Source organism: Pseudorca crassidens, chromosome 12, assembly GCF_039906515.1.
Source record: "Pseudorca crassidens isolate mPseCra1 chromosome 12, mPseCra1.hap1, whole genome shotgun sequence".
NCBI classification, from domain to species: domain Eukaryota; kingdom Metazoa; phylum Chordata; class Mammalia; order Artiodactyla; family Delphinidae; genus Pseudorca; species Pseudorca crassidens.
Genome location: NC_090307.1, coordinates 52,407,312 through 52,433,817, shown reverse-complemented (window position 1 = coordinate 52,433,817; position 26,506 = coordinate 52,407,312). Strand labels below are relative to the sequence as shown.

At 44.5% G+C, this 26,506-nt stretch overlaps 1 long non-coding RNA gene across 12 annotated transcripts in view; it reads right to left on the bottom strand.

Moving 5' to 3' along the window:
- Positions 1-26,506, bottom strand: part of LOC137203415 (uncharacterized) — a 685,692-nt gene that overhangs the window by 616,363 nt on the left and 42,823 nt on the right. For all 12 annotated transcript variants that reach the window (XR_010933093.1, XR_010933088.1, XR_010933087.1 and 9 more), the window contains exon 4: positions 9,783-9,862. This is a non-coding gene — a long non-coding RNA (uncharacterized lncRNA). The remainder of the gene's footprint in view (positions 1-9,782; positions 9,863-26,506) is intronic.

Genomic DNA, 26,506 nt, shown 5'->3' with positions numbered 1-26,506 from the left:
GACTTCTCTGTCTACTAGTTGCATGACTTTGCAAATGTTGCTTGGTATCTCTTAGCTGTGGTTCCCTCGTTTGTAGTGGAAATGATGCTTACACTGTAAGGTCAATGTAAGGAGTAAGTGACATTTTATGTAAAAGAGTGATATGCAAATTAGCGGGGTTTATTTTGGCTTGTTTTTGTGCCCTTTGATTGCTCCCCTCTCCAATGCCCCCTATCTTAGTCCTCTCTCTAAAAATAGTCACTATTAGCAATATACTATATATGCTTCCAGGCTTTTCTCCTAGGAGTTGCCCATAGAAAAGATATCTGTGTGTATGTGTTTTAACATAAGCGATGTATTTATTGTTTCACTTAACAATACGGCTTAGACAATTTTTTATGTCAGTACGATTAGGTCCACCTCATTTTAGAAAATTGCAGCATGGTCTTCCATAAAAGGGGTGCACAATTTTTTATTTAGCCATTCCTCCTTTTATGAATATTTCTGTTGTTTTGAATTTTTCACTGTTATAAATAACATTACAACGAAGAAGATCCTTGTACTTGCTTCCTTCAGAACATGGTTTAAGTTTCTCTCTGGGGTAGCTATTAACAGTAGAACTTTGGGGTGATGGGTTATAAAAAGTGACCTTAAGTGGCTGTACTCACACCCATATTCCCTCCAGCTGTGTATGAGTATACTGAACGAATTTGAATTTCCTCCATTAAAGTGAGCTTGACACAACATTGTAAAGCAATTATACTCCAATATAGATGTTTAAAAAAATACATTCACTATCTAATGTACAGTTGAAGGAGAAAAAATAAAAAGATGCCCAACTGTAAAAAAAAAAAAAAGTGAGGTTGAGCACCAGTTTACATAAATGTTGACCATTTTTATTATTTCTTCTGTGAATTACCAGTTTATATACCCTTGGCCCATTTTTCAATTAGATCTTTTTTCTTTCTTTAAATGATGTGTTAATTCTAATCCTTTGTTTTTAGTTGTTGTTCGTCAAAACTGGAGTTCTATACAGACCATTGTTATCATTATTCAGCAATGATTTCCTCAAAGACAGAGATGCATTTTGTTTATCTTTTAACCACAGCATCAGCAAAGAGCCTCACCCAGAACTGCCCTCCATGAATGTTAGTGGACTGAATTATTGAAAAAGCCGCTTCTGTCGGTCAGAAATCATACTAGTTGTTTTGACGATCATGTAAAAGGGGAATTGGTTAAGCAGGTTTTGAAGTGCAAAAACGTCAGGCAAGAACACGAGATCGCACAGATATACTCACTGCAGGAAGCAGCTTCCACCCTGGGGTGGGCGTTAGTAGAACCTGGAGCCAGAGGAGGGGCCGGGCTGGTGCTGGTGTTTGTGAAGCGAGGGCGGCCGGGGTGGGAAACCTGGAAACTGGAACTTCAGGCTTCTAGAATCAACTGTAGCGGCCAAGGTGGAGACTGCTTGGGTGATAAGCAGTACAGGAAATGGGCAGAGCCGCCCCTCTAGCGCCCCCTTTGGCAGGGCTGAGTACAGCAGAGGTTGAGCTGACAGCTTAGTAACTGGAATAACTCTTAAATCAGGAGACTTTTGTCTATGGGTGAAGACGCCCAGGGCTATGCTTTGATGACTTCCTCCCTTTTTTTACATTGCCTGAGAGTGCTCAAAGGAAATGTGAGTGTGGCATATGAGCATCACAAGGGTCTGAGGCACTCGGAGCCCTGCCTGGACGAGGCCACCCTCATCCAGCGCAGGGAATCACACGCACATCCACACGGAGAAATCCACTCTCACACCTCGGGCCAGCGCAGGAGGAAATGGGAGAGCGCACTGGCTGTGGCTCAGACCTCACAGCCGGGACCCTGGGCGGAAGATACAGAGAGGCCCTTTACGTCTGTAGGAGGCACGCACATCCCGCTGGTGATCTGACCCGGCTCCCAGGGCAAACGCCGGACGCTGGCCTCAGATGATTTAATGACAAGGAGAAATAGAGAACTTTCAGTGATTTCTTACACCCCTGCCTACCCCTTCTCCAAAGAAACACTGATTATGCTGAGGCTGGGAGAAGACTTTCTTGTTAGTAAGACATTAACTCCCTGGCTCAAACCTGAGATCTGTGTTTTCCTTTTTAAGTCAGAATCTAAATAAATGAAAGTGTTCTTTCCTGCATGCCTCTTCAGCTGACGTGGAACAGTTATCGCCGACCTATCGCACTGCTGCAGACAGGTAGATAACAGATTGCCACGTGACTCAGGAACGGAGGATACATTTCTACTACTCCAGGAAGAGTAACCATCTGCAGACACAGCTCTGATTCCCCCAGAAGGAAGTCAAGAACAGACGGAGTAGAGGCCATACTAACTTCTCATCTTAGCCGCCATGCCCTTCCAAATGCTTTGCATCTCTCTCTCATGCCAAGGCAGGTAGCACTATTCAGCACTGTCATCAACAGAATCCACCCTGGGGGTTATAGTAAAGGACAGTGCTGACTTCTGCTCCCACCCCGCTTCTACCTCTTTGCAACAGGTAGTGTCCCCTCAGACCTCTGGGGAGTATGATGTGCTTTCCTGCTGGCCCCTGGCTACATGGCACCCTGACCCCCACCCCAGCCCCACCCTGCAGTCAGGTCCTCTCTTCCTGGGCAGCGTTTTGTGCTCCAGACCATTCTCTCACTCCATCCTCCTAGTGAACAATAACCAGTTTCCTATCTCAGTCTACTAGGTCTCTGTCCTCTGTTTCCCAAGGGCTTGACTGGTTTTCTCAAAAGGCAGGGATGGGAGGGAGTGCTGCAATTCAATGCACAACAGAAATTGGAGGTGGAGCCTTTCTTCAGACCATGGGCGTAACCTACGTTAAGTGTTAGCTACAGTGAATTCCACCAAATTCTGTGGACCCCCATGACAAACCAGCACCTCCACTACTCCCTGAGTGCAAATGGTGAGTGGATCGTTGATGAGCATTGTGTTACAGCAGCTGGGAGAGGTAGCACGGGGAATACCTACAGGCACTGTCAATTACAACGGAAGCTAATGAGACTCAACAAAGAATGCGTAAGATCAGCCACCTGCACGCAGAAGCAGTGCACTTCAGAGCTGTAAACGCAGGCCAGCAGCTCTGCCAAATACAGTCAGGAGACAAGAGCACCTCTCCAGCAGATCAAGAGAAGGAGGTGTCTTTAGAGTTTGGGCCCGGTGCATCCTGAGGACAGGAACTTTTTTCTTTTTTTTTTTTTTGCGGTACACGGGCCTCTCACTGTTGTGACCTCTCCCGTTGCGGAGCACAGGCTCCGGATGCGCAGGCTCAGCGGCCATGGCTCACGGGCCCAGCCACTCCGCGGCATGTGGGATCCTCCCGGACCGGGGCATGAACCTGTGTCCCCTGCATCGGCAGGCGGACTCTCAACCACTGCGCCACCAGGGAAGCCCAGGAACTTTTTTTAAATGACCTATTTTATCACATCATGACTGACTGCCTGTTAGAAGGATGGTGCTCTGTATGAATTCTAGAACTGGGAGAGGAAGCCAAAGAGTAACTACTGGTCAGTGTTTATCCTGTGCTGCAAATACTATTTGACAGGTCACTGGGTCAAATAAAAGCCAACATTTACAGGACACTTACTATATGTGCCAGGCCAGAGGTAAGTAAGCTTTATGTCCACGCTCTCATTTAATCCTCACAAGCACATGATGAGGTAGGTTTATCCATCAGCCTTTTGCGAGTTTGATTACTGGGGATCAGTCTCCCAAAGCCTGATTTGCTCTTGGGGATCTGATGATACTGAGTATCTGAACTTGCAAAGCTAAGAGTTGGGATCGTGGTGGCTCTGCTAACATACAGCCACCCTGAGGGTGCCAGGCTGAAACAGATGGCTTGACTCTCTTAAATTTCTTGATTACCAAAGAGATCACCTGTTCCACCCCTTGGTTGACCTGGGCAGCTAATCAAAGTCGTGCTTTCCTTGCAAGATGTGAGGCTCCAAATGTGCAAAACCCAGGTTGGAACAGAGACGTGATACGTGGAGTTCAAACACGACAGTCTCTGCAGAAACTCAAACTGTTTCCATCATACACGTGTTACTTTCATGCTTTATTTTCAGAAATAGAAACATAATGCATTCCACCAGAGACAGGTGACGTGTCTCAAACAGCTTGCAAGGGACAAAAGTGGGTGTGGGGTGGAGAATGCATTGGCAAAGATTCTAACTGCCCAGGAAAGGAGAGGAATCCCCTCTCCCCGCACCCCCCAAAAAAACGGCATTTTGATGGAAGATTTGAAACTTGAACCACTGATACTATAATCTTACTACAAAGTGTAAATATCTAAAAGGAGAGAATTATAATCATTCTGACATTATACAGCTTTCAGCCGAATTTCAGACTGAGCTGATGACTCCTGAGCTGATTGCCTGTGGCATGCGGAACACCCATCCACCGCCCTCACATAATCTAAACCAGCAGGGGCAGGAGGGGCTGGCGTGCTGTTATTGCGCTAAGGTGAAAGTGGCTGGCGAAGCGGGTCTGGTTTGGTAAGTAAACACTTTATTGTAGCTCTCAAATGTAAAGCCAGGCCCGGCAATTTTCTTTGCTAGTAAAATATTCCTACCCTCTTCCAGACACCGATATTGATCTAAGAGGTATATGCTTATAGTAACAAAAGTATAATATGTAGGGATTGAAGATAAAACTTGTACATGGTACATACCTATGACCTGACAGACAGTGACTGCCTCCAAATGTATACATCTGGATGAATGAATGGAGACCCCAGGATGCTGCATCGACATGGATATATTTTTAAACTATTAAATGCATATATATTTATAGTTCATTTATACATAATTAGTATATATGTTTTTAAAATACTCCTTTTCCTTCCAATCCATGTCTCCTTGAAATTCATGAGGATGCAGTGTCCTGGGGTCCTCATTCATTCGTCCCTCCCCTTTCTCCTCAGTCAGATAAGATTATAAACAATGAGCATAGCATTCGTGGTATTTTAGTTTAAGGATATGGGGAGGGGTACAAAAGGGCATCTATTTCTAAGACTGTCTCCGCACACAGGGACAGAATCCTTCCAACAACTATTCCAACTGTCTCTTTCAATCAAACCAAGCCTGGTGATCTGTCCTCACCCCAGTGTGATTGGAACATCTAATCCTACCAGCTCTTCCTGGCTGTGTGGACAGAAAACATCGATCAGTCTGACCAAAAGCTACACCCAGAGTAATTCTGGGAATTTTCCTGTTGAAATTATTTTAAGAAGCAGTTTCAGAAGGTTGGCAATGGGGCTTCCCTGGTGGCGCAGTGGCTGGGAGTCTGCCTGCCGATGCAGGGGACACGGGTTCGTGCCCCGGTCTGGGAAGGTCCCACATGCCGTGGACAGGCTGGGCCCGTGAGCCATGGCCGCTGAGCCTGCGCGTCCGGAGCCTGTGCTCCGCAGCGGGAGAGGCCACAGCAGTGAGGGGCCCGCGTACCGCAAAAAACAAAACAAAAAAAAAGAAGGTTGGCAATGACAAATTGAATGAAAGTTTGGATGAGTCGTGGATCAGTGAAAACAATTTATAGGCAGAAAATGTTTTTTTTAATTTTACATTTTTTAAGATTTTTTTTAATGATTATTAAAGTAATACAGCTCATTGCAGAAAATACAGCAAAGCACAAAGAAAAACAAGAAGAATCAACAATAACCCTCCTCTGACCTTGGCTGTGAACAGCTTTTTCAACCTAAAGCTAAATGAATCTGGAGCTAAATGAATCTTCCAGGATCGAGAAATGTCCTTACGTGTTCTGGCATCTGCCCTTCACTCCAAGAGTTGCCCATCCACAGTCCCAAAACCCATGTTGACCCTTCCTGCGCCAGCCTTAGTCTTGGGCAGAATTGGTAGCCCCTGTAAAGTGAATGTCCAGGGTCCCCAAGGAGGCTTCTGCCCAGATATACTGTTTCAATCTGCTCCCCAGAACCAGAACTCAGGAAACAGCACTTGTTATTTCACAGTGAAATTTGGCTAAGTATATATACTCACTGCCTTACACTCATTCACACTAAAATGTAAATAAGGTCTGTGTGATGTTTCTACAAGGAGAAAGGGGGATACCCCAGAACTAGGCATCTGAGTTAGGAAGCAGGATGCCATGAATGACAGTCCTCATTCAGGAACGAGCCATTCTAACGTCAGGCAGCCCTTCTTGTTAGTGACTCTTTTAAAGCCTAAATGGATCCTGTCCGTAACCTGGAACACGGCCATTCTTAGAACAAAAGCCACCTAAGGGGGCTTGCCTTCCAGTGAATTGCGCTATGGTACCTCCATCACCTGGGAGAGCTGGCCTGGCACACAAAAGTCAAATCACAGACATCATTTCTTTTCTACCTTCTTCTCCGTTGAAAATAGCCTCTTTGTCTCACGTTTCCTAACTGTTCAAATGAATTCAAAATACGAGGCAGCCCTATCAGGCCAAGCTGTCCAGTTTCACATGAGAATTTCTCATCTTTCCAAAGCTCACAGGCTTCTCAGTTTGTTTTCATGTTTGAATTAGACATGGTTGTGGGGTCATTGAACCCCAAATTAATTAAAGCCCTTAAATTATCTTTGAGAAAGAGTCATCGTGTGTATTTATTAAATAAAATTATCTAGTGTCTTCTTTCAGATGCTTTTACAATGAACAAATTCCCTTGTTTCCTGGGAATTCTTTGATGTTCCAAAAGCTTCTGGCACATTTTACATGAGACGTTTCTAGGTTCTTCTTCCCTAGAAACAGGAAGTTGACAAAAAGCTCCAAACATTTATTTTAGTTCCCAAAATTGGGATGGGAGATGTCCAATAGGTTCTAAAAATAGTAAAAGCCCTTCAACATGAATTTGGTCTTTACCAAAAGAGTCAATGGATTTAAATTTTGTCTGAAATTTGTCCAAAACCCACCTGGTTAGGTTTGGAGACATCTTCCCACTCAATATTCTTAGCCATGAAAATATTACACCTGGAAAATTGCTTTATTTCTGTTCCTTGATAGGATAAATCATTACAACAACAACAAACATTCTTGACAAAAAAAACCTCACTGTCACTGAACCATCCTATCCTCTCTGTTATAACAGGAATTGGCACATTACTGTCCATGGGCCATATGCGCCTGGTTGCCTGTTTCGTTTTTTGGGTTTTTTTAAATAATTTGTTGAGGTGAAATTCAAATAACAGAAAATTAACTGTTTTAAAGGAAACAATGCAGAGGTAATTAGTACATTCACAGTGTTGCACAACCACCACCTCTACCTAGTTCCAAAACATTTCCATCCTTCCAAAGCAAAATCCTGTACCCAGGGGCTTCCCTGTGTGGCGCAGTGGTTAAGAATCTTCCTGCCAGGGGCTTCCCTGGTGGTGCAGTGGTTGAGAATCCACCTGCCAATGCAGGGGACACGGGTTCGAGCCCCGGTCTAGGAAGATCCCACATGCCGCGGAGCAACTGGGCCCGTGAGCCACAACTACTGAGCCTGCGCGTCTGGAGCTTGTGCTCCGCGACAAGAGAGGCCACGATAGTGAGAGGCCCGCGCATCGCGATGAAGAGTGGCCCCCGCTTGCCACAGCTAGAGAAAGCCCTCGCACAGAAACGAAGACCCAACACAGCCATAAATAAATAAATTTAAATCATATGGGCTTCTAAGAAGACCTCTGGGAAAAAAAAAAAAGAATCCACCTGCCAATATAGGGGACATGGGTTCGAGCCCTGGTCCGGGAAGATCCCACGTGCCACGGAGCAACTAAGCCCGTGCGCCACAACTACTGAGCCTGTACTCTAGAGCCCACGAGCCACAACTACTGAAGCCCTTGCGCCTAGAGCCCGTGCTCCGCAAAAAGAGAAGCCACCGCAATGAGAAGCCCACACACTGCAACAAATAGTAGCCCCTGCTCGCTGCAACTAGAGAAAGGCAGCACACAGCAACGAAGACCCAACACAGTCAAAAAAAAATTAATTAAAAAAAAAAGTCCTGTACCCATTAAGCAATGTCTCCCCATTCCCTCCTCCCCCAGTGCTTGGCAACCACCAATCTGCGTTCTGTCTCTACTTATTTATCATTTATGTGAAATCTCCAGATTTATTTATTCTGGAGGTTTCCTATAAAGGAAATCACACAATATGTAGCCTTTGTGTCTGGCTTCTTTCATGTAGCATAACGGTTTGAAGGTTCATCCACACTGTGGCATGTGTCAGTACTTCATTCCTCTTTATGGCTGAATGATATTCTCTTGCATGTGTACACAAGGATTTGTTTACCCATTGATGGACATTTGGGCTATTTCCACCTTTTAGCTATTGTGAATAGTGCTGCTATGAACCTGTGTATATGTACTTGCTTGGGTCCCTGTTTTCAATTATTTTGGGTATATGTCTAGGAGTAGAATTGCTGGGTCATATGGTAATTCTATGTTTAACTTTTAGAAGAACTATCACACTGTTTTCCACAGTGGCTACACCATTTTACTATTTTATTTTATTTACACTATTTTATTTATATACACCATTTTAATTCCTGCCAGCAATGTATGAGTTCCAATTTCTCCACATCCTTGTCCACATCCTTGTTTTCCTTTTTTAAAAATTGTTATCGCCATCCTAGTGTCATCACCTGTTTTTGTGAATAAAGTTTTATTGAGACAGCCGTGCCAACTCATTTACTTGTCTATGGCTGCTTTTGTTACAATGGCAGAGGCTGTATGTCCCACAAACCTAAAATATTTACTATCTGGCCCTTTGAGAAAAAGTTTGCTGAACTCTATTTTAGAAGATTAGCCCTTTTTTTCTTTGTCATTTTATTTCACAGCTCCCCAGAATAAGACCAAATAATACTGCTGTGACCTTGGGTGAGCTAACTTATTTTCAATCTTAAATTTCCTTATCTATAAAAAGATATGATAGGACTAGTTGATTTCCAAGTTCTCTTCTGGAATTTTATAATAATCTGATAAACTATGGTACTTCCAAAATGGGTAATTAATTTGCAGTTCATGCTTTCTTATGTAGTCTGTAACTTGCTCAGCTATCTTTTGGCTTAAACGAATGCGTGCCTGTTATCTCTTTGATCTAGTCATTATACAAACAGGGAACAGCAGTCAATGCCTAGCTCACGGTTCTTTCTCTGTACCAAGTTGCAATGATGTGGTAGGGTTCTCTAGGAAGGTAGGAACAAACTATCAAGTGGAAATTCCTGGTTCCTCTAGTGAGGAGAGAAGAATCCTGTCAAAACTGAATGGTGTCATTGGTGGTTCTTAAATACACAGCTGTGCCCAATTTAAGACCAAGTCCTCTTTCTCCAGCTCCTCAAGCTGACGAGGATGGGGCAGGAAGAAAACAAAGAGAAAGAGACGGAGTGGGGAAGAAAGAATAGGTTATTTAATAACACTTCACTAAAGGAATGCTGGGGGCTTCCCTGGTGGCACAGTGGTTGAGGGTCCGCCTGCCGATGCAGGGAACACGGGTTCGTGCCCCGGTCCGGGAGGATCCCACATGCTGCGGAGCGGCTGTGCCCGTGAGCCATGGCCGCCGCTGAGCCTGCACATCCGGAGCCTGTGCTCCGCAACGGGAGAGGCCACAGCAGTGAGGGGCACGCATACCGCAAAAAAAAAAAAAAGGAATGCTGAAGTTGAACACTTCATATTAATAACCTGTTCCCCGCGTGAGAAGGCTGGGAGACAGAGCAAGCTACCTAAGCGGGCACCTCGACCTGAACACGTTCACCAAGAGCTGGATGTGGACGGGCCACCAATTTTCAAAATGGAGAAACAGAAGTGAAGGGCCTGGCCCGTACTCACCAGGGAAATTCATTGCAGAACATGGATGAGACCCCGGTGTCCTGACTCCAATCCAGGAAAAGGAGGAACGGGGGCAGCGTCTGCTCAGGAGAGGAAAGGAGATATTTTGACCCATCTGAGCGGTTGTAACTCGTCATGGTGAAAGGTACAGGGGGACATCCTGCTGGTTTGACCAGAATCAACGTTGCCTGCCACGATCAGGAAGGACCCATCTGTCCACAGGTAACTGTAAAACACACCTGGGCTCTCAGTCCCCGTGGGTCTCTAAGCTGGCCTGAGTGGAGCTGCACCACGGCCCTCGTACCGTGTCGCGGGTTACTCGTCACCTGGCTGAAGCCCCTGGTGAACAAAGTGCAAACACTCGGGAGAGGGCTCAGGAGGCTCATGTCCCTCCCTCCACACACACGGGAGGAATCGGCAGGTGTCCTGGGCCAAGCGCGGGCAGTGCCCCGGCTGGCTTGGTCTCACCCAGCATACCCACTTCCGTCACCAGCAGGTTCCGCCTGTGTATCCCCTGCGGTCCCGCCAGTGCCCTTCAGAGTTGGGGTGAGGTGGCCAATACCTGATATGGGGCTGTCACCACTATTTTGGAACATCCTCAACCTCAGTGTCACCAGCAAAGCCCACTGGGGTGGGGGAGGGAGAATAAGATGGAATCTGGGTGATAAGGTCTAACCTCTTCCTTTGTGCTTCCTCTAGTTCCGCTTGCTCATGGGTAGGGGGTGGGGCGCTCGTGCAGAGATGCTGCGCCCTGCACTGTGATCTGGAGTGTCAGCAGCACAGCTGTGCCCTTCCCTTGAGAACCTGCCCCCTCCCTGCTGACGAGATCCCTATACAGCAGCCCGGCCCACGGCCTGGGGGAGACCTTGTGCTCTAGATCGCAGTTCTGCAGCTCTCCATTCTTTGATCAAAGAATAAAGCTTTCCTTTGCGGCTGAACCCAACTTGGTCTGGTTCTATTGGTGTGAAAGACACCGGGCAGAAGGACCCCTGCTGGGACCCGACTTGAAAGGGTTGGTAACAAAAGTCCATTTTTTCCTGCTTTATTAAGGTATGATTGATTGACAAATAAAAATTGTATACATTCAGGTTGTATAATATGATTATTCTTTTTCTTTTTTAGGTGTACAATGGGGCTTAATATATGTGTCCATCATGAAATGATTACCACGATCAAGTTCATTAACACATCCATCACCTCACATAGTTACCATTGTTCTTCAAAGTTCATTTTCATTTTTAAAATCCAGGCTCACCTGTTTCCCATTCCATGCACCTTGAATCTCTTTCCGGTCCCACTCTGCTTCCTCCCCACACTTTGCAAAAGCTGTTTCCTCTGCTAGAAGGTGCAGGTCCTATTCTTTGGCCAACTTCTACAAACCTCTCAAGATCCAAGTTGAATGCCACCTCCTCCAGGTAGCCTTCCCCATTCTTTCCTGTCTCACTTTTACCATAGCGTGGATTGTACTGGAACATGCTTCCCGTTACTTCTTCCTTCACAGCTAGTCTGAGTCTCTGGAGTACGAGCACTGGCTCTCTTACCTCTGCTTCGCTCCCTTTAGCTCTGAGCCAGCATGCAGCAGGCACTCCATGAATGAAAGGATGAAGAAATGAATGAATGAAGTGCCTTCCTGCAAAGCTGAGCTCTGCCTGCTGCAGTTCCTCAGAAATCCCTTCCCTTGTAGTGGGGGAGCCTCTCCCTCTGAGAGCTCTGTCCCTGAGGCCCCCCTCACACACCGGATGCTCAGGGATTCAGCACACCTCCCTGCTGAGGCTCTGGGAGCGGACTCTTCTCATGGGTGCTCTTTTTTTTTTTTGCGGTACGCGGGCCTCTCACTGTTGCGGCCTCTCCCGTTGCGGAGCACAGGCTCCGGACGCGCAGGCTCAGCGGCCATGGCTCACGGGCCCAGCCGCTCCGCGGCATGTGGGATCTTCCCGGACCGTGTCTCCTGCATCGGCAGGCGGACTCTCAACCACTGCGCCACCAGGGAAGCCTCATGGGTGCTTTTTGAAAGAGAGTATTGTCTCTGTTACACTGCTGGGCTGCTGTGAGCCTACGCTGTCCTCATCTGGCTTTTCCCACCTCCGTTAAATGGTCATCACCTGCTCAGTCTCTCAAGTGGAAACGCTTGCATGATTCTTTCCCTGAGTTTTCACCCCCACCAGTCACCAAATCCTTATGATGCCGCCTCAGTCATTTCTCTTCAATTCTCCGTCAATCGCCTGCTCTAGAGGAGGCCATGGATGAATTGGGAGGGTCTCCTAACTGCTCCCCCTGCATGAACCTATCCCCCCACCGCAGCATCTGAACATACTGCCTGAGGGAGTTTCTTCCAAACCAGTCCAACCGCATTGCTCTCCTCCTTAGTCCCCCCGACCCTGGCCCTGGGGATGGTCCAGGCCCCGGAGCACTGCACGTCCCTTCCGCGCAGCCTCATGTCCTCCCCAGGCAGCCTGTACCACGTGCAGCCCTGAGTGCTCACCAAGTCCTGGAAGCTCTGGGTCTTCTGTGACTCTGGCCTTTGCCTTTGTGGTGGTCTCTGTTTTGCCCTTCCTCGCACCCCTCCCTGGCTCAAAACCCGCTCTCTGTGTGGAGCGCCCCCCTGGGCCTCCTGCAGCTGAGCCACCCCTCCTCCTTCCACTAGTGTCACCACTCGCCACTCTGCACGCCCCTGCAGTATGGCTCTGTCCCCGGTTACACGTAAACTCCCAGAGGGCAGCGTCCTGCGTGCTACACTCACCTCAGGATCCCTCACAGCTCAGACCATGATTGGCCTTTAACTGAACATCTAAATCAGCTGGGTCCTTGGCCTTAGGCAGGCCTGACTGCTGTCAGAGGTTAAGGGAGCAAAGGGAGAAAAACAAACATATTGAATACCTGCCTTGTGCCAGCTAAGGGTCAGCCACATATCTGCTAATTTTACATGTGAAACAACATCATATCAAGCCCACCCCGACCTAGCATTGGTGATGGAAGCTGAGAGGGGTGAGGGGAGAGTTGGATGATGGTAGCAGCTGGAAGGCAACGGAGGGCAGCAGGCAGTGATAAAGGGGCACCCAGGCAACACTTGGTAGAATTACGGCACTCCTGGTTCTGTCTGCTGTGCAGCAGTCATCAAGCAGGAGCCCTGTGTCACTCTGGAAGGGCGCATTAGTGTCCCCTTCCTGGCTGACCCCTTGTGAGAGCATCATGGTATAATGGAAGGGGCAGGGGCTTCAGAGCCACGGAGACCTGGGCTCAAATCCCAGCTCAGCTATTGCTAGCTGTGTGATCTCAAGCAAATTACTTAACCTCTCTGATCTTCAGACTCCTCTCCCAAAAAACAGAAATTAAAAAAAATTATCACAGTATTATTTATTCCTAGAACAAATATTGTTCTGAGTCCTCATTTGTATCATCTCTGATCTAGTCAGTGGGAATACAGAAGTTTCCAATATAATACATACTTAAATATTAGTTTCTTTGCCCTCTGCTATTTATTCCCCAGTCAGAAGCACAGAATCCTTAGAGAAATCCCCTCCATTCTTTCTTTCCTCCAGTGCGCATTATTCCATCCTCCAAGTAAAGATCATCTGATGATAATAGTAACACCCAACACTTACGAGGTACTTCCTATGAGCTAGGCATTATTGAAAGTACTTACATTTACTAACCTAATGCTCACAACACAGATTGGTTTTACAAGTAAGAAAACAAAAGGCACAGAGAAGCTAAGGAATTTGTCAAGGTCACACAGCTCGTGAATGATGGAGCTGGGATTTGAACCTGGGCACCCCAGTTCAAGTCCACAGCCTGAGCCAATACATTAGAGATTAGACATTTCAGCCCCTCTGGATGACAGTGTCTTCAGAGCTGTCTTTCTTCCCCATCCCTTCTTTTCTTTTCTCTTTTCCTCTCTTCCTCTGAACTGAAGAAACCGAAGGTCACTTTGGACAGGGTTAGATGACATGCTCAAAGTTACACAACTCCTTGCGGCATTTATCCTGACTCCCGTTCCTGTGCCCTTCCTATGACACTGTGCAACACTAGACGATCAGTATGAAGGCAAATGGCTGAAATTAATGACCATTTTGAGTAAATAACTTATATGACTTTATCCTCCCAGTTAAAACAGTCATTTGCAGGTATCAAATCTGATGGTAAAAAATATATATATTTCCATTAGATGGCATTATGTTTCTTTTACTTTAATACCGATCTGAAAAGCATGCTTTGTTTTTGCTAGCGTTGTTTGAATTTCTGCCCCCATAAATATTTGCACTGTTGCCTTAGTTTTAATTAGTTTCTGGTGTTTTCCTTGGACTGGTTTTACGATGGGATGGGAGTGGAGTATTTACAGTCTGACCTGCCATCTGTGAAGCTTTGCATCCCCAAACCACCGTAGCCACAGCTCAGAGATGACATCGACGTACAGTCAAAACAAGCCAGGGGTGTTCGTGAGCAAGGCAGTGCCGTGTCTCAGCTGCTAAGTGACCCTGAAACACCCAGAGGCAGCCATGACATAGGGATACTACAAACAAGCCTCCCCCGAATCTTCCAGAACTTTGCCCTTGAACTGACTCAAGGTCACCACAATCCAGAAGCTAATTCCAGGAAGAATTTGTTCTTGGGTCAAGGGGGCACTGAACCCAGAGGAGATAAGAGGCTGAATAGATGCCATTGAGAAACTGGGGCAGAAGCCTACAGAGGCTGGTGTAGGTGATACATGAGACATTGTAGGAAGAACACTATTTGCAGATAGAAGAATTTCCCAGCTTATCTGTGTGAGTCAATGAACTCCTCTGAGTTTCGATTTCCTCATTTGTAAAATGGGGGTAATAATACTCATCTTGCTGATCACCTAGGGATCATATGAGGAAATTAGGTAAGTGAGATCAATCTGAAAACTGTAAAGTGCTCTAGAAATATGATGAATTGTATTATTGCTGTTCTGTAATGTATATGTAAAGGAAGTGGAGTTTCACTGGAAGAACATATACAACAATGATTTCCACTTAAATGCACCAGAAGCAATGATGCAATTCATTATGAGACTTCTACTGCATTTTTAAACCCAGGCAAAGCTTTGCAAGCATAAGGTAACAAGAACACAGCAAGGTAGTGTTAGACGGGGACTTGGCATCTGCACAGGCCCTGAGTGCTCCAGACACATGGAGGAGGGTGAGGCAGGTGAAATGTACAGCCTGGGAAGGGCTGGCTCCCCCATGTGCACAAGGGGGACCTGGGACAGTCACTGGGCCACTGCTCCAGCTTACCTGCCAAGGCAAACGTCAGAGACTGCTACAGGCTGAACTGTGTCCCCTAGCTGCCTGTGTTGAAGCCCTAATACCAAAGGTGACAGCATTTGGATATAAGGCCTTTAGGAGGTAATTAAGGTTAAATAAGGGCATAAGGGTGGGGCCCTAATCCAATAGGATTGGTTGCCTTGTACAAAGAAGAGATCTCTCTTTCTCTTCCTCTCTCTCTCTCTCCCCTCTCCTTCAGATGAAAGGCTACATGAGGACAAAGTAGCCACCTGCAAGCCAGGAAGAGAGGTCTCACCAGAAACCAAACCCTGCTGGCACCTTGATCTTCAACTTTGCAGACTCTAGAACTGTGAAAAAATAAATTTCTCTTGTTTAAGCCACCCAGTCTGTAATATTTTGTTAGGCAGCCCTAGGAGACTAAGACAGTGACAATATCTTTATTTTCGTTTTACAACTAAAAAGAAAATCAAGTTTTCTTTGAGATATATTAATCTCTGCCACTTCTACCTACATACCCAATGAAAATGAAGAAAAAATCCAATGGAAAAGTCTTACTGGGTACCATTTTGTCTTAAGATAACAGACTGGAGAAAAAGTGTAATTTCAAGGTAAATTCTATCCATCAATTCTTATCAGAATCCATCTGCTCTTTTAAGAGTTCACTAAATCATCGGATGTCAGGGTTGCAAAGATCTTAAGTGTTACTGTCTAGTCATCCACCAAAGTTTTGATTTCAGTCCTCTAGTGGAGAGGCTAACATGTTGGATTTTGACCACCTGAGACCATATCCTGGCTCTTGCATTCCTTGGCTGTGGAAATCTAAGAAACTTAAAACATCTCCAAATTCCAGTTTCCTCATCTATAAGATGGAAATAATAACAATAACACATCTACCTTGGGCTTCTTGTAAAGAGGAAATGAAATAACCTACCCCCGTGTAGTGCCTGGCAGCTAGTAAGTGCCCAGTTAATGTTAACTATTACTATCTATCTTAGAAAAGTTAGATAGAAAATATGAAATACTCTGCAATCAAATTAAAGCCAGACCTTCCATCTGGGAGTCACCCCTGGCACTCTATACCCACTCAGTAGCCAGCTATTGATCTGTAAAGTCAATTACGTATTTATCAGTTAGAGTGAGGGGAAGGAAAGGTATTAGAGAATGACAATAAAATAAAATCCATTTAAGGAAATCCAATTCAGTAAATCCTTAAGACAAGTGGAGCCACTGTGCACATGGCACAGAAAGGTATTATTTCTGCAAATACCGCCCCTTCAAACACTTCGCTCCTATGGTGTTTGAAGGGGATGTCAACATGGGGCAGGCCCCTCCCCAGATTGGAGTATGGGTGACCCTGGGGGATGCAGGGGACACCAAAGGCCACAGGAAACAGATATGGCCAAGCTTCCTGGAGCCCCGATTGAATGAAGCAGAATGCAAACGTTTGCATGATTTTTTAAAGACAAAATATGGTACTTCCAAGCACTTTCTGGCATGCCTTATTCCGTTTCCAGCCATGCCTCCAGCTGGGCAGGGGCTGTGAACTCTGCTCTGCCAGGGGGCTCTGGGGTAAAAGAAGAGCCCAGACCAGGAGGCTGCTCCCCCGCAGGCCACTGCTTCCCTGGATTATCCCAGCAGCCCCCTCCTTTCCAGCACCGTGATCTTCACAAGCCCAGCGGGCACAGCCCATCCTCCCAGAGGAAATACCTTCAACACGGCCCTCTGGCCTACGGGGTGAAGCCCACGTTTCTTTAACTTGGTACAAGACCCCTCACAGCCTGACTCCCGAAAGCCTTGCAAGCCTATGATGTCCGCTCGCACCTGCGACCCCCGTGCTCCGCCCTGCCTTCCCGGTGCCCCCTCCCCCAACAGCTCTGCGATCTCATTCAAAGGCCCCTCCTGTGCTATGCTTTCTCTACTCTCCCCTCCTCCCGGCCGCCACGGTGCTCGGAACGCGGAGCACATGCTAAATACTGTCTATTTAACCACCAGTGTTAACTGGCACTTAAATTAGGATTTAACTGGCTGTCTGTACTGCTGACTACAGTTTTGTTCTCCTTCGCTTTTCTAATTTGCAGAGAAATCGTCTGCACGAAGTCGAGCTGCTCTTTTGAAATGAAATCTCAGCAGATTTTCTTATTTCCAGACAAAATTAAAACAGGAAGTGAGAATCCAAAGTGTGCTCTACTGTGACAAAAGTCACATTACGAAACCAAAGTGTCCTCATCTCCAGTCTCCCCAGGGGCAGAATACGTTCCAGGGCTCCCAGCTGAGACTCCCATGAAATTCACTTCAAGAGGTTCTCAGAGGCCCTTATTTCACTCCAAGGCCTGGGCAAAACGTCGCAGGGTTTAGAATGCCAAAGAAAGCCCCTCTAGACTCGCAGTCAGATCGTGGGAAGACAGGGGCTGCAGAGAGCCAGGCTAGGGGCCAGCTGAAGCTTAGAAGACACAAAAGTGTTTCTTTCATTAAAAAAAAAAATCTTTTGTGGAGGAAGTCCTGTGTCCCCAAGCAAGTTCTGACTTCACTAAAACAGCTGAGCTAAGCTCTGCCAGCCTCTTCCAGAAAGAGGGGGAAGCCTGTTTTCTCTCCACACCAGGGCACAGTGAATTGACAATGAATTCTGTTCGTCTCTTAAATAAATAACAAACCAGACTCTATTCATGTTTACCCCAATTTCTCAGTAGAAAACCAAAACTGCTGTCCTGACATCACCGGTTCCCCAATGCTGCTGCTTCTGGTTTTGTCTGATCTTGTTCATTTGTTTTGTTGTCGTTTTGTTTTTCCCACAGCTGGCAGTGAACAATAACCAATAAATTAATGAGCAGAGAAAAAGAAATCGACAACCGTTCTGGGAACACGGGAGTGTGCCAAAGTCAACAGGGAAAGCTGTGAGACCGAGCCCTTTTCGCCCATTCTTATAAATATGCAAATACTTTATCCTGTCCTGAACTCCACAGCAGCTCATTCATTTTTGTTGTTGTTGTTTTTGTTTTGTCACTCATCCATTCATCTAACCGTTACTGAGCTGTTACTGTATTAAAAGTCATCCACTAACACAATTTTAGTGGCTCTTAAACTTTACTGTTTCACAGTCACCCCGATGACTTGCTAAAATACAGATTGCTGGCCCAGGACCCCTGAGTTTCCAATTGTGTAGCAATGAGGTGGAACCCTGGAATTTGCATTTCTCAAAATTTCCCGGGTGGTGCCGAGGTTACTCGCCCCAGGAGCACACTGTGAAAAGCACTGCATGAATATATCCACCACCAAATCCCTAGAATGCCCAGAAGGTAGAAGATGCTCAATAAATATTCATTAAGCTGAACTGAAGCCGCTTTGAGAAAATCCTGCATTCTGAGATAACAGATTGGTTTGTATAAATATTTACACGTTTTCCCAGCTGAGACAGAGACACAAGTGAACAAGAACAACTATATAAAGCAGGGCGCTCTCATGTATAGATCAAATGTTAGGTTGAGGACAGAGTATACTGCAGCTGACTTACTGGTGAACTGACCTAGGTGTGGACACCTTGGGGATTATTAAGTAAAACAGGAAAATCATTTTATCATCTTGACCACGTGCCCCTGCAGTCGCCTCCTTCTTTTCCTCCTTCTCTCTTCCTCCTCTTTCCCCCGTCACCGTCCTCCACCCCTCTCCTCCATCTCTACAAGGCTATCAGCTAATATTTGTACACATACTTTGAGTTCCTCAAAGAGAGAAACTGTATTGTTGCCAAATGAGATAAATAATTTCTCTGTTCTTTAAGAAGGTAGACAGGGCAACATTATCATCCAAAAAAAAAAAAGTTTTCTTTATAAGGTCCTGTTTATCAAACTTTAGGGTAAACAAAAAGTCATTTTTTTTTTAACGACCTCGAAGGTCATAATCTAAGGTGATTTTTGGCATGGATTTCCCAGTTGACTATTTTAAATAATACTCTTAAATTTATAATGGTGGCATGTTTTCTATAAATAGCATCGTATCCAGTGACCTCTTGTGTTCTTGGGTCCTCTCACTATTGTCAAGTTATTTTATGGTTATTCACCGAGTAGCAAACTTGGAGAATCATAATTTATATGGGCTTATAATTTAGTTTCTGTCCCCTCTTGGTTATCTTGCAAAGAGAGAAAAGTAAGTTCATAATTCTTACAACTTAAAAAACATGGATATAGTGGAAGCAGCCACATAGCACAGGGAGATCAGCTCGGTGCTCTGTGACCACCTAGAGGGGTGGGATAGGGAGGGTGGGAGGGAGACACAAGAGGGAGGAGATATGGGGATGTATGTATATATACAGCTGATTCACTTTGTTATAAAGCAGAAACTAACACACCCTTGTAAAGCAATTATACTCCAGTAAAGATGTTAAAAAAAAAAACATGGATGAGCCATTCTGATCGTGGTATTTGTCAGTCTCTCTATGTGATTCTAATCCTTTTTATTTTATCGATTTCAAGCCTGCTTTATTAGGCATATCAGTCGAGATTTTAAATTGCAAGAAACAGAAACTGACTTTGGCCAGTTTAAGCAGAAAAAATATCTCCCAGAATTCTTGGAAGACTTGAAACACTGGGCTCAGTGCTACTCAGACAATAGCTGCAGATCTAGCCACAGAAGAAGCCATGTGAGGAAGCTGCGGCTATCACTGCAAAGCTAGGGGTGCCGCTCTCCAAAGCCTGAGCAACTCAAGGCGACTGCTGCCATTCCCTGCAGAGCCATGATGCTGCCCCAGGAACTCAGACTTGCAGGAAATGAATCACTTGGCTTGAGGGCATGCAGCCTTAACTTTACAAGCAATAACCAAGTTGCTCTAGCGGTTGTACCAATTTACACTCTGACCAACTTTTCTTCCCAGAGTGCCATGTAGTCCTCAACATTTGTGACTGTCAGCCTACTCTATTTTTTCCCCAAGCTGACGAATGTAAAATGTGGTCTCCCTGTGGTTTTAATGTGCATTTCTATGATTACTGGTGAAGCTGAGCATCTTTGCATACATCTCTTTGTCATTCTGAGTTTCTCTTTTTAGAATTGCCTGTTCATGTCATTTGCCCATTTTCTACTGGCTGTTTTATGTTTCTTAATTGATTTGTAGGAATTCTTTATCTATTTTGAATACTAATCCTTTGTTAATTATAGTCATTACAAAGAGCTTCTCTCAGTCTGTGGCTTACTATTTCACTTTTTTATTTCTTTTGATGGGCAAAATTTTTTTTAATGTTGTCAAATATGTGACAGATTTGGAAGAAACACAAAAGATTATTGCGTGTTCTCAGAGGAAAATCATGCATTGCTTAGAGCACATCCTTCTGTGTTACTGGATTTTAGCTGTTCATTGTTTTGAGCTATTTTACAACTTTTAAGTTGCAGATACTGCTAGCAATGCAAAATAACTGTTGTTTCTTGACGTGAAAATAAATTCTGTCTGGTGGTGGTTCAGTTGTCTTCTTCTGCCCAAACCCCTTAATCCCCCTCCCACAACCTGCTTGCAGGAAAAGCCAGCTTCACATCCATTTGTAAATTTATTTCAACATTCCTTCATTCCATATAAACTTGCGGTTCTCTGCTTTCTCCTTTTAACAGTTGTAACGCCTGCCTGGTTCCCTCATTAATAATGAAGTAAATAAAATCTTTAATACATATTCGTTTTATATCTGTATGAGAGTCATGATTTTACCTTTTCTGAAAATTTCCTTTAACAAGTGTATCGATCTTTTCCTTTACAGTCTGTGTTTTTGTGTCTTAAGAGATTATTCTGACCCTCAGGATTATAAAGATATCTCATACCTATTCTTCTAGGCCTGTTGAAGTTTTACTTTAATATTTAAGCTACCTGCAATAGATTTTTGCTTAGATGGTGTGAGATGGTGATGTAATTTAATTTTTTTCCCCGTGGAGAGCCAGTTTCCTCAGCACCATTTACTAAATTGCCCACTTTCCCACCACTAATTGATAATTCTATCTCTGTTGTGTATCGAGTCTCCGCTACGCATAAGTCTATTGCAGGGGTCCCCATTCTGTTCCAGTGGTTGGCATCACTGCCATAATTCCTATAGCCTTAAAAGAAATCCTAACATTTGGTAGGACAAATCTGCCATGCTTTTTGTATTTAAAATTTCTGTGGCTGTTATTGGCCCTTTACTTATCTGTATCAATTTTAGGATCAACTATGGGATTTTGCCTAAATTCTATTGGATTCACAAATTACTTTAGGGAGAATTGACTTCTTTAGGATTTGATGTCTTCCCATCCACAAACATGGGAGAGATATCTCCATTTGTTTAGATTTCTTCAAATACTTTTTTCATAGTTTTATAATTCTGTCCACACAAGTCTTAACACATTATTTGTTAGTTTAATTCTAAGTACTTTTGTGGTTTTGTTGCTGTTGCAAATGGTATTTTTCAGATGCTTATTACTGGTGTATTTACAATTGATTTTTAATCTATTGACGTCATGTTCAGCAACCCACATATGTTCTTAAAGTTAGAATTTTAATGTGTGATCCTTCAGCCAATTCTTAGCCTTTCTTGGACCCAAGGGACCTATTTTTGTTATTAAACTTTCTTGTGGAAGATATTTCAACTCAATACTGTGCAGAGTATCAGACACAAAGCAGACACATTCAATAAACATTTGTTAAATAAGTATGCCAAAAGAAGGTCATCTTTATTTGACAAATTGTGCGTTTCTCTTATGATCTGCAAATTCGATATTCAGCTGTGTAATCCTAAGAATATGACATATACATCCCCTCCCTTCCTATTTTATATAGGTAAAATCTAGTTAAAATAAATACCAAGAGCAGCCCTAAAAGAAGGGAGGGAGGAATGGAATATCACAAACTGATTTCTAGGGGGAGGTGAGGAGAGGGCACTGTTGCTTGGCAATAGACTTCATTCCCAGCAACTGCCAACCCAGTTCTGTAAGGGTCTCCTATCCCTCCCTCCTCTCCATCATCCGCTCCTCTTCTCACCTGATAGAGTCAAGGAAAAGACCACCCAGAAGAGTGGGAGTGAGGAGTGAGAGGTTTACTGAGCAAATCTCACATTTGGGACAAAGCTATGATCTGGTTTCTAAAACATACATTACAGATTGAGATTTATTTTCCCCTCTTGGAGAAGCCATGCTGGCATTTAACTGGGGTTGTGATATGCTTGTTCTGCCATTACAGACTTGAGATCTGAAAGAATCCCTCTCACCATTGTGGCCTCTCCCATTGCGGAGCACAGCCTCCGGACGCGCAGGCTCAGTGGCCATGGCTCACGGGCACAGCCGCTCCGCGGCATGTGGGATCTTCCCAGACCGGGGCACGAACCCGCGTCCCCTGCATCGGCAGGCGGACTCTCAACCACTGCGCCAGCAGGGAAGCCCTGGTCATGTTTTTGAAATAAATTGTCCCCTGATCAGAAACTCATAACAGGACTTCCCTGGTGGTGCAGTGGTTAAGAATCCGCCTGCCAATGCAGGGGACACGGGTTCAAGCCCTGGGCCGGGAAGATCCCACATGCCGTGGAGCAACAAAGTCCGTGTGCCACAACTACTGAGCCTGTGCTCTAGAGCCTGCGTGCCACAGCTACTGAGCCCACGTGCCACAACTACTGAAGCCTGTGTGCCTAGAGCCCGTGCTCTGCAACAAGAGAACCACCACAATGAGAAGCCTGCGCACTGCAACGAAGAGTAGCCCCCGCTCGCTACCACTAAAAAGAAAGCCCGCATGCAGCAACGAAGACCCAAGGCAACCAAAAATAAATAAATAGATAAATAAATTTATAAAAAAAAAAAAGAAACTCATAACAGAATTTGGAATCAGATGGGGGCTTCAGGGTAGGAATGGTGGGTTCTGCTTTGATATTTGAAGTGATTGTGGGATATCCACCTATTTATATCTGAGAAGTATTGAACCGAAGGCAGCTGAACTGTCTGAAGCAAAGGCATACATTTATGGATCATCAGTGGGATGTAAGTGCAGGTTGAAGCCCAGACGGTAGACGAATCACCCCTGAGGGTTTGTAGTTTGAGAAGAGAAGAGGCCGTACATGGAGGTCTGGGGAACACCACCTCTTAGAGGAAGGGAAGAGATGCAGCCAAGGATGCCAACAGGAGCAGCTGGAGAGGTAAGAGGTGAAGGAAAGAGGTGAGGACAGGAACCACGCAATGTTTTGAGGAGGAAGTGGGAGGGGGGCAAATGCCAAAAAGGGGTCAAGGAAGATCAGCAGAGAGTGGACTTAGCACAAGTTGGCCACAGGTGACCATAGTGGGTCCATGAGTTCTGTGCTCGTGCCCCTCATGCCTGGAGTGAGGAGGCCCTGGTCTGGCTAGTTTGGTCAAGTCACTTAACTTCTATGGGTCTCTGGTGGCTCACCTATAAACTGGGCAGGATAACAACTTCCTTCAGGACTGTTCTAAGGATCACTAAAAAGATTCTCAGTGTCTTGGTGATGCTCTGCCCTTAGCTCCTTCTGTTTTCATCCTCCCTCACCTGACTCTCACCCTTGGAGCTCATCTGACAATCTCCTGCCTCTCACGTCATCTGAATCTCTCTCTGCCAATTCCTTTGTGCTTAAATTTACTGTGAAAACCTTATTCTGATGCAAGCATGCATGATAGGAGAGCACTGCACTGCTTCCCCCATTTTGTACTCACCAAACCTCCTGCAAAAGCACAATCCCACCCACCCCAAACCTCAGTCATCCCTTCTGACCTGTCTTGTATTCTCTGGAAGCTGAGGGAACAAATGAGGTAAAAGTCTCCTTTGAGACAAACTGTCCTGTGAGTGGTTCTAAGTGGAGATGTTAAGTGACCCTTCGGCTTTCTCCACCAAAATGATGCGTGGTTGCTAGGAAACCAACAGCAGGTGTTAACCACACCTCACATGAAAATGCTCCCAATCTAAAGCACTGTAATTATATTCAGAAGAATTCTTGGCTGCTGTTTCATTATCACCTCTAAAAAATTCAGTTTAACAAATACTTACTGAACTTGTGCATGCAAGTGTAACAGAGAAGGACAAACCTGAGTCCATATTGGATCTATTCCTTTAGCTCTAACTTTTGTGCTCTGTTACCTGTGCTTAGTCATGCTGGATCTACACCTCTTGTAAAAGAATGTTGCCCATAGCCTGAAATATACAAGATAGCCCATTCTCAAGGTTCTGACCTTTAAATATATAACACTTTTCCATTCATATAGAGATAAAACGTTGCAGAACAGAGAATAACATTCATCTTGTCAGAGGTTTATAGGGACATTGTGACCAGACCTATGTGGAGAGATGCAAGAGCAAAGGATTCAGGCATCAAGAAGTTGGCAAAAGCCAGTCACACTCCCTCCCTTTTGAGTACAAAAGAAGCCTGAATTCTAACTCGGGTAAGATGGTTCTTTGGGACACTAGTCCACCATCTTCTCGGGCTGCTGGCTTTCCCAATAAAGTTGCTCTTTCTTACCCCAACAGCTCATCTCTCGATTTATTGCCCTGTCATGCAGCGAGCAGTATGAGCTTGGACTCCATAACACAAGGAACTTGCAAAGCACAAATCTGGTCATGTCATTCCTTAACTCAAAAGCCTTCGGTGCCCCCCTGGACACAAAAGGAAGTTAAAACTGCTTAATCTGACCTACAAAGCCAGCCTTATCTTTTTTTTTTCTTATTAGTCATCAATTTTATACACATCAGTGTATACATGTCAATCCCAATTGCCCAATTCAGCACACCAATATCCCAACCCCACCGTGGTTTTCCCCCCTTGGTGTCCATATGTTTGTTCTCTACATCTGTGTCTCAACTTCTTCCCTGCAAACTGGTTCATCTGTACCATTTTTCTAGGTTCCAAATATATGCGTTAATATACGATACTTGTTTTTCTCTTTCTGACTTACTTCACTCTGTATGACAGTATCTAGATCCCTCCACGTCTCAACAAATGACTCAATTTCATTCCTTTTTATGGCTGAGTAATATTCCATTGTATATATGTGCCACATCTTCTTTATCCATTCATCTGTTGACAAGCATTTAGGTTGCTTCCACGACCTGGCTATTGTAAATTGTGCTGCAATGAACATTGGGGTGCATGTGTCTTTTTGAATTATGGTTTTCTCTGGATATATGCCCAGTAGTGAGATTGCTGGATCATATGGTAATTCTATTTTTAGTTTTTTAAGGAACCTCCATACTGTTCTCCATAGTGGCTGTATCAATTTACATTCCCACCAACAGTGCAAGAGCGTTCCCTTTTCTCCACACCCTCTCCAGCATTTGTTGTTTGTAGATTTTCTGATGATGCCCATTCTAACTGGTGTGAGGTGATACCTCACTGTAGTTTTGATTTGCATTTCTCTAATAATTAGTGATGTTGCGCAGCTTTTCATGTGCCTCTTGGCCATCTGTATGTCTTCTTTGGAGAAATGTTTATTTAAGTCTTCTGCCCATTTTTGGATTGGGTTGTTTGTTTCTTTAATATTGAGCTGCATGAGCTGTTTATATATTTTGGAGATTAATCCTTTGTCCGTTGATTCATTTGCGAATATTTTCTCCCATTCTGAGGGTTGTCTTTTCGTCTTGTTTATGGTTTCCTTTGCTGTGCAAAAGCTTTGAAGTTTCATTAGGTTCCATTTGTTTATTTTTGTTTTTATTTCCATTACTCTAGGAGGTGGATCAAAAAAGATCTTGCTGTGATTTATGTCAATGAGTGTTCTTCCTATGTTTTCCTCTAAGAGGTTTATAGTGTCTGGTCTTACATTTAGGTCTCAAATCCATTTTGAGTTTATTTTTGTGTATGGTGTTAGGGAGTGTTCCAATTTCATTCTTTTACATGTAGCTGTCCAGTTTCCCCAGCCCCACTTATTGAAGAGACTGTCTTTTCTGCATTGTATATCTTTGCCTCCTTTGTCATAGATTAGTTGACCATAGGTGCACGGGTTTATCTCTGGGCTTTCTATCTTGTTCCATTGATCTATATTTCTGTTTCTGTGCCAGTACCATATTGTCCTGATTACTGTAGCTTTGTAGTATAGTCTGAAGTCAGGGAGTCTGATTCCTCCAGCTCCATTTTCTCCCCTCAAGACTGCTTTGGCTATTCAGGGTCTTTTGTGTCTCCATAGAAATTGTGAGATGATTTGTTCTAGTTCTGTAAAAAATGCCATTGGTAATTTGATAGGGATTGCATTGAATCTGTAGATTGCTTTGGGTAGTACAGTCATTTTCACAATATTGATTCTTCCAATCCAGGAACATGGTATATCTCTCCATCTGTTGGTATCATCTTTAATTTCTTTCATTGGTGTCTATAGTTTTCTGAATACAGGTTTTTTGTTTCCCTAGGTAGGTTTATTCCTAGGTATTTCATTCTTTTTGTTGAAATGGTAAATGGGAGTGTTTCCATAATTTTTCTTTCAGATTTTTCATCATTAGAGTATAGGAATGCAAGAGATTTCTTTATGTTAATTTTGTATTCTGCAACTTTACCAAATTCA